This window comes from Miscanthus floridulus, chromosome 16 (assembly GCF_019320115.1).
Source record: "Miscanthus floridulus cultivar M001 chromosome 16, ASM1932011v1, whole genome shotgun sequence".
Lineage (NCBI taxonomy): Eukaryota > Viridiplantae > Streptophyta > Magnoliopsida > Poales > Poaceae > Miscanthus > Miscanthus floridulus.
The window spans coordinates 114,616,450-114,633,238 of NC_089595.1; the positions used below are offsets into that span (position 1 = coordinate 114,616,450).

General features: G+C 42.3%; 1 pseudogene; it reads left to right on the forward strand.

Annotated features, from left to right (window-relative positions):
• The first annotated feature begins 7,703 nt into the window (after nt 1-7,703).
• On the forward strand, nt 7,704-16,282 carry LOC136513527 (protein ROOT INITIATION DEFECTIVE 3-like; annotated as a pseudogene).
• The last annotated feature ends 507 nt before the right edge of the window (nt 16,283-16,789 follow it).

Sequence of the window (16,789 nt, forward strand, 5' to 3'; positions counted from 1 at the left end):
TATGTTGAACAACCTCTTGGTTTTGAAGATGATAAGAAGCCCAACCATGTGTACAAGTTGAAGAAGGCATTACATGGATTGAAACAAGCACCTAGAGCATGGTATAAGAGGTTGAGGGACTTCCTACTCTTTAAAGGGTTCATAATGGGCAAGGTTGACACCACTCTTTTTACCAAAAAGATTGGCAAGGACTTGTTTGTGTTGCAAATCTATGTTGATGACATCATATTTGGATCAACCAATCAAGACTTTTGTGAAGAGTTTAAAGAGATGATGGCTAATGAGTTTGAGATGTCAATGATTGGAGAGTTGAGTTACTTCCTTAGTCTTCAAATTAAGCAATTGAAGAATGATACATTTGTGAGTCAAGGCAAGTATATCAAAGACATGCTCAAGAAGTTTGGCATGAATGAAGCAAAGGTCATAAGTACACCAATGGGAACAAATAGCAATTTGGATAGTGATGCAAGTGGCAACATGGTGGATCAAAAATTGTATCGCTCTATAATTGGAAGCCTACTCTATGTGACCGCATCAAGGCCGGTTGTCATGTTTAGTGTATGCATGTGTGCAAGATTCCAAGCCTCATCAAGAGAAAGTCATTTGAAAGCTATAAAGAGAATATTAAGGTATTTAAAGCATACATAAAATGTTGGTTTGTGGTATCCTAAAGGAGCAAATTTTGAGCTAGTTGGATATTCTGACTTGGATTATGCGGGATGTAAGGTTGAAAGAAAGAGCACCTCGGACACTTGTCAACTATTGAAAAGATCACTTGTTTCGTGGTCATCAAAGAAGTAAAATAGTATTGTGTTATCAACCGCCAAAGCCGAATACATATCCATCGGTAGTTGTTGTACACAAATTTTTTGGATGAAGACCACCTTGAATGACTTTGGAATCAAGTTAAAAAAAAGTGCCTTTGCTATGTGATAATGAGAGCGCAATCAAGCTAACCAACAATCTAGTTCAACATGCAAGAACAAAGCACATTGATGTCCGCCACCATTTTATAAGAGATCATCAGCAAAAAGGAGACATTTTAATTAAGAGTGTAGGCACCGAAGATCAACTTGTCAAAATATTCACCGAGCCACTAGATGAGAAAAGGTTTTGCAAGCTAAGGAATGAGTTGAACATATTGATTTCTCAAATATATGTTGATGCACCCCCACTTATATAACATGCCTCTCCTTTGAGCAAATCAAGGTAAAAATGTTTGGCATAGCATACATCCCTAGCTATGGACTTGTTTAGTGCATCTAGTCATTCCCCACATTTTATAGGCTCATTCATGAAAATCAAATGAATTTGATGCTTGTATGGTACCACTATTACTTGTATGCTTGACTTGATCTAGTGGTAGCATATAACATGTTTATGGGCTTGTGAACCTAGTGTTTGATCTAGAAAATAAGTTATAAGTGTTTAACTCAACATGGTCAAGATAACCCTTGAAATGAGGTGTGAAAAAGCTTGTCCTTGGATCAAACCGAGTTAAATATCTTTTGTAAGTGATCTAGATTGAACCAAATTTGAGAAAATGATCCTCACCCCATTGATTGATATTGATAATCCTAACCTATCTAAAATTAAAGCTTTATGGTCATCGATGACAAAGGAGGAGAAGTAATTCACAAAGATAGGGGGAGAGAAACAAAGATAAGAAAAATATGACAAAGGGGGAGAAAATAAGGGGGTCAATTAAAATTTGAGCACATAAGTAGAGGGAGCAAGCTCATGAACTTATTTGATGCATTTGAATGTGCATTTCATATGTATGCTTGCATTGCACAGGTTTTTAAATTAAAATTCCATGCTTGTGTGGTGTATGCTAGTTGTAGGATTGAATGATGAAATGAAGAACTATCATGCATAGGTGGTAGTTAGATGTGCCTTGCTTACTTGCTTTGCTTTCACAAGTGATGCTAGAGCCTTGCTTCTAATATTGATCTCACGAGGTATCTAGTGTTTGTGTTTTGCAAGTAATTTCAAGTGGCATCTAACTAACCACGGTGCTAAGGATGGTATATTTGGTGCACTTCGATTGGTATCACGCTTCAAAAGTCCATCTCTTATACCTTAGCATCATTTGGAGATCTTGCCGAACGTGTTTATTGTCATCAACCTGCAGTTTCGTTGACCCAGGCTGTCCCGATCACGTCTGCTTGCTCATCAAGTCCCTCTATGGACTCAAGCAGGGGTTGCGGGCGTGTTTCCAGCGGCTTGGGAACCACCTTCGTAGCATGGGCTCCACCGCATCCAGCTCCGACTGCTCCTTGTTCATCTACAAGCGTGGCGACCAAGCGGTGTATCTCCTTGTGTACGTTGACGACATTATTCTCACCGCCTCAACGAACACCGTCCTACGCCATGTCATCGACCAACTGTGACAAGCTTTTGCGATCAAGGATCTCGGTGAGCTCCATTTCTTCCTCGGTGTCCAGGTGCGTCGCGATGCGACTGGGTTCTTCTTGAACCAGGCCCAGTACACCGAGGACATCTTAGAACGCGTAGGAATGGCGAACTGCAAACCTACATCGACTCCTGTGGAGGCCAAGCCAAAGTTGTCCGCCAACGACGGCGAGCCTGCGTCTGACAGCACGTTCTATTCTACCGTAGCATCACCGGCGCGCTCCAGTACCTCACCCTCACACGTCTGGACATTGCCTATGGTGTGAACCAAGCGTGCCTCCACATGCACGCCCGCGCGATGTGCACTGGAACCTTGTCAAGCGCATCCTTAGATACCTCCGTGCGGCTCCATCAACCACGACATCAAGATCTCAGCTGCTCCATCGACTGCCCTCAAGGTCTACTCCGACGCCGATTGGGCCGGTTGCCCGGACACTCGGCGATCGACGTCCGGCTACTATGTCTTCCTTGGTGACTCCCTCATGTCATGGTCGTCCAAGCGACAGACTACGGTGTCATGGTCGAGCGCCGAGGCTGAGTACCGAGCGGTAGCCAACGCTGGCGCGGAGTGCTGCTAGCTCCGAAATCTTCTTCGAGAGCTTCATGTCGTCGGCGACAAAGCAACGGTGATTTACTGTGACAACGTATCTGCGGTATACCTATCTAAAAATCGGGTGCATCATCGATGGACAAAGCATGTGGAGCTTGACATACATTTTGTGCGGGAGAAGGTCGCCCTAGGCCAATTCAAGGCGCTGCAAATACCTACAAAGCATCATTTTGCAGACATAATGACCAAGGGGCTACCGACACCATTGTTCAATGAATTCAGAGATAGTTTATGCATTCGATCAACCGAAGCTGCAACTGCGGGAGGGGGGTCAGCGGCCGATTCTACATGCGTCAGTTAGATAGCATTAGGATCAGCTCCTTCAGTTAGTTAGTTGTAAGCCAAACTACTAGTGTTTGCGCCCTATTCTCTAGCTGATCCTGGCTTGTAGGTTGGCTTGCAGGAAGCAGTTAGCATCACTTGGCTAGCGGTGATCGGATCATGTATATGTACCTGTACATTGTCAATGAATGAACTCGAGCATTCTCCTCTCTTACATTTATGCTTATGCTGATTTATTATAAGAGAAAAATACTCTTTATTCGTTAAAAAGTACTGCTGAAATAATACAGCAGAACAATTATCTCGTCGGCAGTGCGCATGCGGATGTAGGGCTCCGGCGTGTCCATCGACAGGTCGTTTTGCCAGTGTGCCGAGAGCACGATGTTCGGACGTTCCACGACACGTTGGAGCCGAGCATGCAACGCGAGCTGCGAAGGTATCGAGCCGTGGTTGACCCGAGCATTGTGAACACAGGTGTGGGAGCGGAACGACCGGCCGGCGAGCGTCGGATGGCAGCGGCATCCACATGGCAGCAATCTGAAGCTGGTTCGCACAGCTACACCTCTGCGAATCGGATGCACAGAAGCCCCCAAGAAAAACAAAAGAGGAACCGAATCACATCATTTTTTCCCCGATTTAACCTAGCACGATGAAGGCCACAAAGAAAATGGAATGTGGCATATAGATATGGCCGAATCCAGCAGTGGAACGGAGGTGCCAATAATTCAATTTATGCTTGTTCCAGAACCATCTCGAATAACTCGGCTGTTACAAGACAAGAATAGATTAGTATTAGGAGAGTGTCCGGTTGGTATTATTTTTACTGTAGCAGCTGGAAACCACTGTTCATACTAGAATTTTGTGAGAGAAAAATACTGTTCCGGCTAAGAAAAAAAACCCAGCTAGCCAGCCGAACACGCTCTAGGCCTCGGGTTCTGACTACAAAGCGAAGGTATACGTAAACTCAGCTTTGCTGCTATAAATAGAGCCCCTCCATTTCTCTCATCCTCCACCCTAGAGTAAAGAGCTGAAGACCTAAGAACAACCCCGGTGCAAATTGAGGTGCATATACATGGCTCGCTCTCTCCATCTCCCCCTTCTCTCTTTGATCTACGAGTCCCTTCTCTTGTTCTGTGCTTTTTCGCTTTCCTCGTCTAATAAAAATTGCTGCCTAAAAGTAAAGTCTAATAAAAATTACAGCATTTTTTTTTGCTATCCTTTCAAAAAAAAAAAACCCGAACCACTCAAGGTTAACTTGTTGCTCAGTTAAGAGTTTGGTTCCTTAAGGCCACATTTCTTGGCTTGACTTTCTTCCTCGCAGATTTGAATTTTCTTCCTTCATCGTAATCTTATTTGATTCTTGTAACAAGTTTGACCACATATATTTTACCATTTTAAAACTTAGTCTGTCACCAGGAAACTTACTTATATAAAAGCAAGGTCAACATTTAATTTAACTGTGACGCAATTGTTTTGCAGCCGTACATATCTAGCAACAACAGAGGTGCGAAATGCCAAGGCAGTTATGGGTCAGAAAAGTTCCATACCGACTAGGGGGCATGTTCAAGGAAGCTATAAAAGCAGGTGTTAGTTTATCTCCAACAACAACATATAAAATACAAGACATATTCGTCCTTTGGGGAACGCTACAGGTAAAATGTTTAATACTTATTCGACATCTTCTCCAATAACAAGACCCAAAAGAGAATCATTTCTGCAAATGGATTTCTGGAGAGAGAATGCCCATATTTGGGTTGTGCCTCTCAGGGAACCTAAAATAGGTCTCCTGTATAGGTACTCTGTTGGAGGCTGATTTTGGGTCTCTTGCTATCAATTTTGGGTTTAGGTGCCCATATAGGTTCCTTGTCGGAGACAGTCTTATATCTATTGTAGCTCAGCATGTTGAAGATGTTCTTGTGAATGTCTACACTCATTACTTAGAACATCCCTTGAAAGAATTATTCTGACAATCTTCCAAACATGGCAGAACAAGGTTATCACAGCGCAGTGAGCTTAGCTGAAGAAGCTTTTAATGAAGTTCAAAATTTTGTGGTTCACACAGTTGGTGATCCTGTTGTTCATGGACTTGAAGAGTTCGGAAACACAGTTACGAAGCTGGAAACTTGTGTGGCATGACGTTGGAGACACTGCTGAGCATCTGTGGCATGATGTTGGAGACACTGTTGAGCATGTGTGGCAAGATGTTGGAGGGTATTTCTCCAAAATATTTTAGGTTCATATCCCTGAAAGTAAGGCTTAAAAGTCAAAAGGAGGGGATAAATAATAGTGTAAGAATTAATTACTTCCTCAATCCCATTAATCAGCCCCTTATAGTGACCTATTGTGAGGGAAAATGTCACTCTCAAGGTAATTCATGGGAACAGAGGAGTAGTTTAAAGAACCAAGGGAGTAACTTGGAAGCAGTGTATGGGATAAGTAGGTTTTAGTCACTTTTTCCTGCCGAGGCCAAAAAAGTGACCTAGAATAAGGCAAACTTAGCTTGCAACTTCAAATAGTAAGGCTTTATACGTTATGAAACCAAAAAGAAGAGGAACTAGGAAGACTCTGGAAAGCCTAGTCCTAGTCCTACGCCGTGTGGGCTACTTTATTAATACAAAGAATCTTACCATGAATAGGATCGATCCTACCACCCCTGTATACACGGAGTGCCCCGTGTTGAACACAAGTTAATTATATTGAGTATAAAGAGAAGTGATCCACATACATTTATGTCTCTTATTTACTTTATCTTCTGTGATTGTTCTTCCTCATCGGCTCTACTCAGAATCTCTAGTTTCACAACACGTCGTTACACGATCATTTATCATTTTGCTTATTCTTCTATGATTGTTCTTCCTCAATGATTCTAGGTCACGCTTTGACATTAGCTAGCAAGATTGTATAATACTCCGACATACATGTATATGGTCCTGTGCACGGCCAAGCACTGCGCTCAGTAGTCGTAGCTGCTGCTGTGCTGCAGCTGATCTCTCGTCACATGACTAGACGCCATGTTCGCATGGCTTATAAGTCGTACTTTTTCAACCAACGAATAGTATTTTTCTCTCACAGCAAATCAGCCAAAAGTACTTTCAGCCATGGCTTATCAGCCAAACGAATATGACAAGAATCAGCGAAAAAAGTCCTTCCAGTGTCATCCTCACAAAAGTTGAATAAAATATTTCTAACAAAACCGACTCCAAACCATCTCCTAAGAACATATCCAAAAGACTATTTATATCTTTCTTAATTTATATAGGAATAGAGATTTTAGTAAAGAAAAATACACCCTTTAACAACCTCTTCAACTGGATATCCACAAATAGATATCCTCTATTCTAGATTTTTCGCTAGCCAAAGATGAAGAGCAAAAATTGTTCTCTAGACTACGCACAAAATATAGCAAAACTGTTGGAGAGTATAAAGATATATAAAAAAGATTTTTACTCAATGAATAATTTAAAGAGTAGATTTAGAAAGACTCTCAGAGCTAGTCTAACAGTGCCATTGTGTGCCTTCGTTTTCACAAATTTCACCTCTTACTCATTGCTGAGGAGGTACACGAGATCACCCAAGTGTTGCACTTCCAGGCCTGCCTTCTCACACCCGTTGAAGAAAAGTGATTGATCCTTGCCGATTCTTTTGCGCTAGCTCATCAGAAACACTAGGTTGTTTACATAGTATACACATGATGTTCTATCATATATTCTCCACGGTTCTCGTACTATCCATGATATGTTCTACAATATATTTTAAGTTGTTCGTATATTATCTTCTGAAATTCCTTGATATATTTTCAGTTATTCACACGTATATCGGTACCCTTAAGATGTTTCATGATATGTTTTATTTTTCCTTTACTTTTGATTATTATTTTTTATTGCATTATTTTTTTATATTTTTTATTTTATTTTATGTACTACGGTTTTTTTTTTCATTATTGCATGAGATATATTATGATATATTTTGATCTAGAATATTATTCTCTTGAAGGTGGAATACTTTTTTATTTAAATGGTCCGATACGGTTTATAACAGTAATAATAGTATAAATATTTCATAATCAATGCAAATCATCTAGATGTTGTAGTGGTGGAAAATTATTTTCTTAGCCATCAGATCTCCTCTCTAGGACACTAGTTTTGCTGCTCCTATCGATCTATCATTTCACGAGTCACGAGCGGAGCGGAGTTCGTGCCACGAGATATGCGGAGCGGCATCTCGCGAGCGAGTTGCAGAGCGGGCCGGAGCGAGGCGAGCGAGTGCGCGAGCTGCGGAACGGGCCGGCCCATACGCAGGAGAGGAGCGAAGGAATTCGTCGGCCCATGCGCGGGAGCAAAGCCCCGGGCCAGGATAATTTGGTGGTCGGCGAGGTGCACAGTGCCACCCGGTCGAACCTAAGCGCCGCCCCGCTCTCCCGCACCAGCCTCCGCAACTCTCCGTCTCGCGCCGCCGTCGCCTCGCCCCACGTCGTCGCGCCTCCTCTCTCTCTCTCTCCGCCGGCTTCCTTGACTGCCCCGCGCCGGACTCTCCTATCTCGGCCTCTCTGCTGCTCATGGCGCCGCCGCCACAACCAAAGCAGCTGGTGCTCGCCGCGTCATCTGCGGACGCGGGCGTGGCCGCCTGGGACCTCCGCACCGGCGCGGAGGACATCCGCCTCCGCCCCTGCGCCTCCCGCCCTTGGTCGCTCGCCTCGGTCGCCGACCGCTTCCTCGCCGCCGCTCAGGCTCTTCCCGCTGGCGGCAACTCCGGGACCATCCACTTCTACTACTGGGACAAGGTAAGCACGCTCTACATAAAACCCCGAACGGCGCTCTTGAACTCCGAACCCATGACCCCGAGTCGTTTCTTGGTTTCGGTTGCAGCCGCAAGTGGCCGTCAAGAGCTTTCCTGCTGAGCCGATCCGCGCACTTATCGCCGATCAGGAGGGGAGCTACCTCATCGGCGGTGGCAGCAATGGCAATATGTTCCTTTGGGAGGTGAGGGCATTGTGCTTTCTTTGAGATGGGTTGAAACTGTTAGTATGTGCTGTTGGATGCTTGGTGTGCTGTCGTTTGAGGTTGATGTGGAATGTTTCCAGTGTTTTTGCTTGTTATTACTTATTAGCGTGCTCAAGGTGGTGTGAAGTGGATGCCCCTGGCGGTGACTAATCAAAATTGGACCAGGGCCTTCATTTCTTTCCAGTTGGTTTGGAAAAGAATAGTTGGGGTTATTTAGTTCTGAAATGAAATTTGTGTACAATAAACTTTGTTAGACTTCTTGCAGTAGAACATTTTTTTTTTCTGTAGCTTGTGCGCTGCACTGTATGGGGTGGTGAACGAATGTGTGTTTTAGGTGCTAAAACTTTTAAGGCGGTGCTTATTTTGCGTTAGTGTTCTCTTTAGCGCTTAATAACCTGGCAGTTTTAGAAGCTAATTACTATGCCATAGGTTAACAATTTGTGCGTTTCGCGCAAGAAGCTCACTGTGACCATTAGAAAACTATGCTGTCGGCATTCGTGTATACACCAGTCTAAAGTTCCATGATCAAATGCCACCGGGTGTCTTTTACTTTTTACTCATATGTCCATTTAGCACCTGAAGACATTTTCCGTAACGTCATGATGTGTTTTTTTCCCCCCTTCCGTTTTTCTACTTGAGCATTGGTGTTTTACTGTTACTTAAGCAGAAACACATTGTAATCCTCAGTTTTCTCTCAAAGTTGTGTCAATATTTGACATGTTTACTCGGTGTATTTTCACAGGTACAGTATTAGGTAACTAATTATGTCTTTCCTCTGTTTGCTGGTGTCTTATGTGCCTATGAGTTTGGTTTCTGTCTGCAGTTTATGCTATATATCTGGATCTGATCCATCCAGCACTTTTCTGGTTAAATTTGAACACTGTCTAAGCTATTTGAACACTTTTCTAGCCTACCCCAACTTGTTTGGGACTTAAAGGCTTTGTTGTTGTTGTTGTTGACTGTCTAAGCTATTTATCTGACCCATCGGATTTTATGATGGTTTATAGGTGTCTAGTGGAGAGCTTCTCCACACATGGCATGCGCACTATCGTGCTGTTAGGTGCCTCGCGCTGTATGACTATTTGCTTGTCTCAGGGTCAGAGGATGGGAGTATCAAAGTTTGGGAACTCATCACGTATGTTTGTTTTGTGTAGTAAAATCGGTCAAACTATTTTTGTATAGTACTATAGTGTTCATTGGGTTTGGTTGTATTGGTTGCAGGGTGCTTGATGAGCAGTCAAGGCTGGAGGCCCAGACACCATACATGTATAGTTTCAGTTAGCATGCACTGCCTGTAACTGATATTGCTTGTTTTCTTGGAGCAATTGCTATATCTTCTTCAGAGGATCGAACCTGCAAAGTGTGTGTGCAACTCAACTCTTGTTCTTTTTTTAATTGAATGTTTTATATGCAGTTATTTATTTGTTCTAGTTCTTGTTAGCCACTCTTATTTATAACTTAACTAGTACTACCACCGATTCCAAATGTAGGTCTTAGGATCGTATCTAGTCAAACTTTATTAACTTGGATCATAAGCATGAAAAGTTACATAGATTGACAATATATTGATGTTACTATATTTATCATGGAAAAATACTTCCATAATATATATTTCGCTATATAAATGGTATATTTTAACGAACATTACAAGGCAAAGTGTCATATTGGAGATTGTCAGTGTCCTAAACGACCTACATTTGGAATCGAAGGGAGTAGCATCTTGGGCTACATATTGTAATGGCATTTGTTCTTATCTGCAGATTTGGAGTTTATCTGAGGGTAGGATGCTAAGAAGCATTTCATTTCCTACTAGCATTGGTTCTGTAGCACTAGACCCAAGAAGTCATATTTTCTATGCTGGTGGTAGAGATGGAAAGATATATGTTACTGCTATGGGTGTTGATCTCAGTTTTCATGGTAGTGATGAATCATCTATTCTGGGCGCATTGGATGACCACAGGTTTGCCTGACCTAGCTTTTTGTCTTGTTCTTGAAAATTACTGCTGTGAATTACTAGTATCTCGTAACATGAAATTCCATGAGATAATTGTTCATCACTTAAAAGAGCATGACCCGCTATATTTACCCATAGGAAGTGCATACAATATGGGCATGGTTTTCAGCTTTGACAAAGCTCCATATCTTCAACCTTTACTTTAGACTTGAATGAATAAAAATTGAATTGCTAGGACATCCATGTTGCATCTACTCCGATTGATGGGCAGAGGGATAGAGTAAGTTGCAAAAAGGAATAACGGAAATCATAGATCTTATCTAGTGGCATTACCTTAAAATAATAATGATAATCCACTTTGGAATTTAGTTGGCAACATGGAAATTCTTTTCTTCCTCAACACATTAGGAATGTAGCCGGGGATTGAACAGGCAACATGTACATTCTGCACAGCCTTAGGGTAACTGCATTTGCAAGGATATTATTTGCAGTGGTTCATGAAAGGAAAGGGGTGGTTCGAATTAGAGTTTTCAGACATTTTTTTTACTGGAAATTGAATACGATTTAAAGAATTATTATATCCTGACAATATAACTAATGATGAAATTAAATAATTAATAAATATTAATACATTTCCTAACACTTAAGTGTTCCATAATAAATGTACAAGTATATAACACTTTAAGGTCCTATATGTTTGGCAGAGCTCCACTCCTTGATTCTCCAGCCCCACTTCCTGATTCTTTGGAACTTGGAATTTATTCTGTCTGATAGAATCGTTTGGCAAGCTGTGACTGTGAAGTGATTCTTGAAAGAGCGGATTAAGCTGTAATTTTCCATAGTACCCCTGACTGTCTGAACAAAAGTCTGTAATACATATCTTGAATAGGCATGCATTGTTTGATACATGCTGGTTAAATTTGTGTAACGACAAATTGACTAGAAATTCTTCACCCAACACGCCAATAATTAATTGCATTGTACAATCATCATATTCTAAAGTCCAAACCGATGGGGTCCAATAGATTACAAAGTCCCCAAAAGAGAACAAAATAATCAGACATTTTCTTACAGGGTCCAGGCGTCTAGCTTGCCCCTGTCAATCTTCCCAATTGTTTAATAAACTACGAAAGCTATTGTTGTTCATCCTATGGCAAAAGTAGTATATAACCACCAACAAATAAATGAATACCTGATTTACATGCCGATTGAACAAATCAAAATTAACTAGGGCTCATCCTATGCTTTGATAAACAGAACATTAAACAAAGTTGTGTTGCCAGGACCTTCGGTCTGGATGAGGGACGACCAGAGGCAGCCTGGACATCGGTGGTTCTGACCTAGAGGAAGACAACGAAAGCTATGGTAGGGTTGCCCCCTGTGGAAGGTGGACATCTATGGAGACCGCAGCCTGTGGAAGGTGGACACCGGAGCTCGATCTGCTGGGAGTGGGTGCGCCTGTACAGGGGTATGGTAGGGTTGCCCCCTGGGGTCGACTGATACCAACTGTACCGAATCTTAATTTCTAGCTAGGAGAGAGGGGGGGGGGGGGGGGGGTGCGTATGTGGGTGTCCTGGGGATGGACCTGGGTGCAGAGCTCCCCTGTTTGGACGGCTGGCGTCGGGCCAGTCATGTTGGCAGCGCTGCAGTTGCCCACACATGGAGAGAAAAGCTCGGACCCCTCCGAGCGGTGCTTGGGACAAACGGGTGCAGGATGGGGAACTGCGGACCTTTTATACCCGTGGCAATTGTGAATCAATAACCTTTTAACTTGTTGAGGGTGTCTATAATCAGAAGGGTGGGGAGCAGGCGTGAATCTGTGGGAGCAGTTTTTTTGACTTCGTGGTTGGTATAGAAAAATGAGGGAGCGATTCACTAGATTCCCCTAAGAAGCTGTGCCAAATTTTGGCGTTTGGCAGAGCTGGAGTGATTCTCATGAAGAAGCTGCTCCAAGTTGTGCTGCCAAATGCACCCTAATTAACTTCAATCTAAAGGAATTCTCATCCTCTTTTTTATTTGTTTTTCTGTTATTCGCTGCTTAGAAACTATAGATAGGCTGGATGATAGGCTTTTTTTTTTGTAATGATTGGCCTGGTGCAAGCGGTAGAGTCTTACCGCCTGTGACCGGAAGGTTCCGGGTTCGAGTCGCGGTCTCCTCGCATTGCATAGGCGAGGGTAAGGCTTGCCACTAACACCCTTACCCAGACCCCGCACAGAGCGGGAGCTCTCTGCACTGGGTACGCCCTTTAATGATTATTCATTGATCTGCATTGTTGTTAGCAGTGCAGGTTATTCAATGCCATTATCTAAATAAATTTATTTGCATCTACTATCTCTTGGTGGTGGAACGAGGAAGTCCAAAGGGCTATTAAGGAGAAGAAAGAGTGTTATAGACGCTTGTACCATGACAGGAGTGTGGACAACATAGAGAAGTATAAGGTGGCAAAGAAGACTGCAAAGCGAGCTGTAAGTGTGGCAAATGGTAGAGCGTACGAGGATCTTTACCAACGTTTGAGTACGAAGGAAGGAGAGAAGAACATTTATAGGATGGCTAGAGTTCGTGAGAGAAAGACAAGGGACTTCAACCAAGTTAAGTGCATTAAGGATGAAAGGGAGCATCTCTTAGTGAAGGAGGATGAGATACGACATCGATGGCAAGAGTATTTTGACAAATTGTTCAATGGTGAGAATACGGACACAACCTTTCAGTTGGATGACCCTTTTGATGACACCAATAGACACTTTGTGCGGAGAATCCAAGAATCTGAGGTCAGAGAGGCGTTGAAAAGGATAAAAGGAGGTAAGACGATGGGACCGGATGGTATCCCAATCGAGGTGTGGAGATATCTCGGGGACATAGCTATAGTATGGCTAACCAAGCTGTTCAACCATATTTTTCGATCGAACAAGATGCCTGATGAGTGCAGGAGAAATATATTGGTACCGATCTACAAAAATAAAGGGGATATTCAAAGTTGTACTAATTACCGGGGAATTAAGTTGATGAGTCATACTATAAGCTATGGGAGAGAGTTATCGAGCATCGCTTGGGAGCAATAACACGGGTCTCTATGAACCAATTTGGTTTCATGCCCGGAAGGTCAACCATGGAAGCCATTTTCTTAATAAGACAAGTTATGTAGCGGTATAGGGAGAAGAAGAAGGACATACACATGGTTTTTATTGACTTGGAGAAGGCTTATGATAAAATACCAAGGAATGCTATGTGGTGGGCTTTGGACAAACATAAAGTCCCAACGAAGTACGTCGGGCTCATTAAGGACATGTACAACAATGTTGTGACTAGAGTTCGAACAAGTGATGAAGACACGGATGTCTTCCCGATTAGGATAGGACTACATCAAGGGTCAGCTTTGAGCCCTTATTTGTTTGTCTTAGTAATGGATGAGGTCACAAGGGACATACAAGGAGACATCCCTTGGTGTATGCTTTTCACGGACGATGTAGTGCTAGTTGATGAAAGCCGAACAGGAGTGAATCAGAAACTGGAGTTATGGTGGGAGACTTTGGAGTTCAAAGGTTTTAGACTCAGCAGAACTAAAACTGAGTATATGAGATGTGACTTCGGCACTACTATCCGGGAGGAGGAAGATATTAGTTTGGAAGGTCAAGTAGTGCCTAGGAAGGATACCTTTCGATATTTAGGATCAATGCTACAGAGAGACAGGGATATTGATGAAGATGTTAGCCATAGAATCAAAGCAGGATGGATGAAGTGGCGGCAAGCATCTGGTGTCCTATGTGACAAAAGGGTACCACAGAAGCTAAAAGGCAAGTTTTATAGGACGGCGATTAGACCTGTTATGTTGTATGGTGCAGAATGTTGACCTACCAAAAGACGACATGTTCAACAGATAAGTGTCGCGGAAATACGTATGTTGCGTTGGATTTGCGGTCATACAAGAAGGGATCGAGTTCGGAACGATGATATACGTGATAGATTAGGGGTAGCACCAATTGAAGAGAAGCTTGTCCAACACCGGTTGAGATGGTTTGGATATGTCCAACGGAGACCTCCAGAGGCACCGGTGCGTAGTGGAATCCTAGGCCAGGATAGTAACGTGAAGAGGGACAGAGGAAGACCGAAGTTGACTTGGGTAGAGGCAATAAAAGGAGACTTGAAAGGATGGAATATACCCAAAGACTTAGTCTTAGATAGGAGTGCTTGGAAGACAACTATTCACGTGCCTGAACCTTGATTGCTTCTGCCGGATTTCAACTCTAGCCTACCACAACTTGTTTGGGATTTAAAGGCTTTGTTGTTGTTGTTGCTGCTGCAGCATCTACTATCTCTGTTTAATATAGGCTGCTTCAGTGTCAAATTCCTAACATTTATGTGGTGAGATCTATTAAGTTGATTCTGGTTTTTTTTTTGACTGATCCAGCAAGGCAGTAACAAGCTTAGCATCAAGCACAGATGGACTTCTACTTGTCTCTGGATCTGAGGATGGTAATGTTCGTGTGTGGGATACTAGATGTCAGCAGGTGACCCGAAAATTCAAACACTCCCAAGGTTATACTCTTATTTTATATTAAAAAGGCTATATTCGTACTGAAAACCTACCTTGACTTTACAAACTTAGTGCAATATTTGAAAACTTAATTCTTACGTTGGACACTCTTATGCGTTGAATATGTGGTTGGGTTGCGAGCCTGCTCCATTGACTAGTAGAACTTTCTTCCTAGAGAAACCTAAGGATCACATATTTTCCTGAGACACTTAATAGGCAAAAGATGTTTCTTTTTGTTTTTTACTGTCATTAAAGGTATTATTAAATACATTTCCTTATGTTAGGTGAATGGTGATAATTTACCTAGGCTGAGTTCCGTCAATCAATCCTAAATCACTCTTTTACTTCTATGGGAATTCTTTTTTTGAGGGAAGTTCTATGGGATGTCTTGATTATAACTGAAACATGAACTCTGGACTGTTAAGGTCTCCGCAAGTTTACACAGTCAACTTTCATGACTCATGGTACGTATTATTCTTCGCTAGAAGCTTACGTATCTCTAAAGCTGAGGCTAAGGCCTTTGGTTGGGCTTTTGGCTTTGGCTTTTGGCCCCAAAAGCCAAAAGCCTAACCAAAGGGGTTGTTTTTGGAGGCTGCTTTTTCAGAAGCAGCTGTTTTTTCGTAGTACATTTTTGAAAGCTGGTTTGACCCTGCTTTTGGCTTTTGGCTTTCTGCTTTTCAAAATTGGTGGAATAAAAAGCTCTTCCATAGTTGTTTCAGGAGAGATAAAGATAGAAGGTATATTTTATACTTGTTTAACCAAACAGCTTTCAGCTTTTCTACAGCTCACAGCCCACAGCAGCTTTTCCACAGCTCACAGCCCACAGCAGCTTTTTCCCACAGTCACAGCTCAACCAAACAGGGCCTAAGACTATTCTATGGCCATGCTTTTTTTTTAATATACAATGCACCTTTTGTATATAGTTTATGAATCATGTTCTTGTTTCCTTTTTTTCCCGAATCTGTAGTACCACTGAGCTTTGATAATGTAATTGTTTGTCAGGTCCAGTAACCAATGTTCTGATAGTAACGCCACAATGAGTAAATCTGCCACCACTACAACCATTACGCAAAGTTTGCTCAGCAAATGGGGAGGCTGAACGACGGGCAGTAGTTCTTCCTCGGCCTGAAAATGATCCAATTCCTGGAAATAAAACCTCCATTTTTATGGAGCGCTACTTGGATGAGCTTCAGGTTGGGTGATTTTGCTTTGTCTTTCATTTGGTGCCATACATCTTACAAGTTTCATTTCCATATTTCTTTCTGTTGCATCTTATGTTTTTTTATGGGGTCCAGAAGCATGGTGGTTCTTCCAGGTTATTTGATTTTGGGCTGAATGCTCAGAATGGCACTCCAAACCAACAGGGAACATAATGGAGAGACAGTACTTGGAGTTGCAGGATCTCTTTGTACATGAGGTCCTCCATCAGATGCCATCCTCGAGGAACCCATGATGCGCATGCTTTGGATATCATAAGTTGCTATTGTCAATTAAGTAAGTGAATTTTATTTTCTCCTGCTGGTTAATAATAGAGATCATGAAGAAATGGCAGAGATTTTTGTCAACAAAATAACATAACCTGGAAAATCCTTTTTTTTTCATTTCAATTATTCTAGTCTCAATAGTTTATGGTAGCATAATCAAGTTAGCGGCAGAAGCATATTGCACTTCTATGTGTGCTGTGTTTTTGTTTCAGCCATGAGACTTATGTTTTTCAACACGTTGTGTAGGATCATTTGTGGTATCGAAACAGTGATGGTTGCCATTCGGGCCACAAACGATGTAGATGGGCTCTTTGGAGTAATTCAACTGGTGGCTGTGGGGTGTAATTGAGGGTGCCTTTGGCTGCGAGGAACTTTTCAGATTCTCAGTAAAATCACTAGAATCGCTGCCAAAGTTCACTTGGAACTGATTCTCGTTTTTGTACTAGTCTCGATAAACACCAAAAACCTGGTTTCTCTTGATTCTAGTTCTAATTTGGGGTGTAATTGAGGGT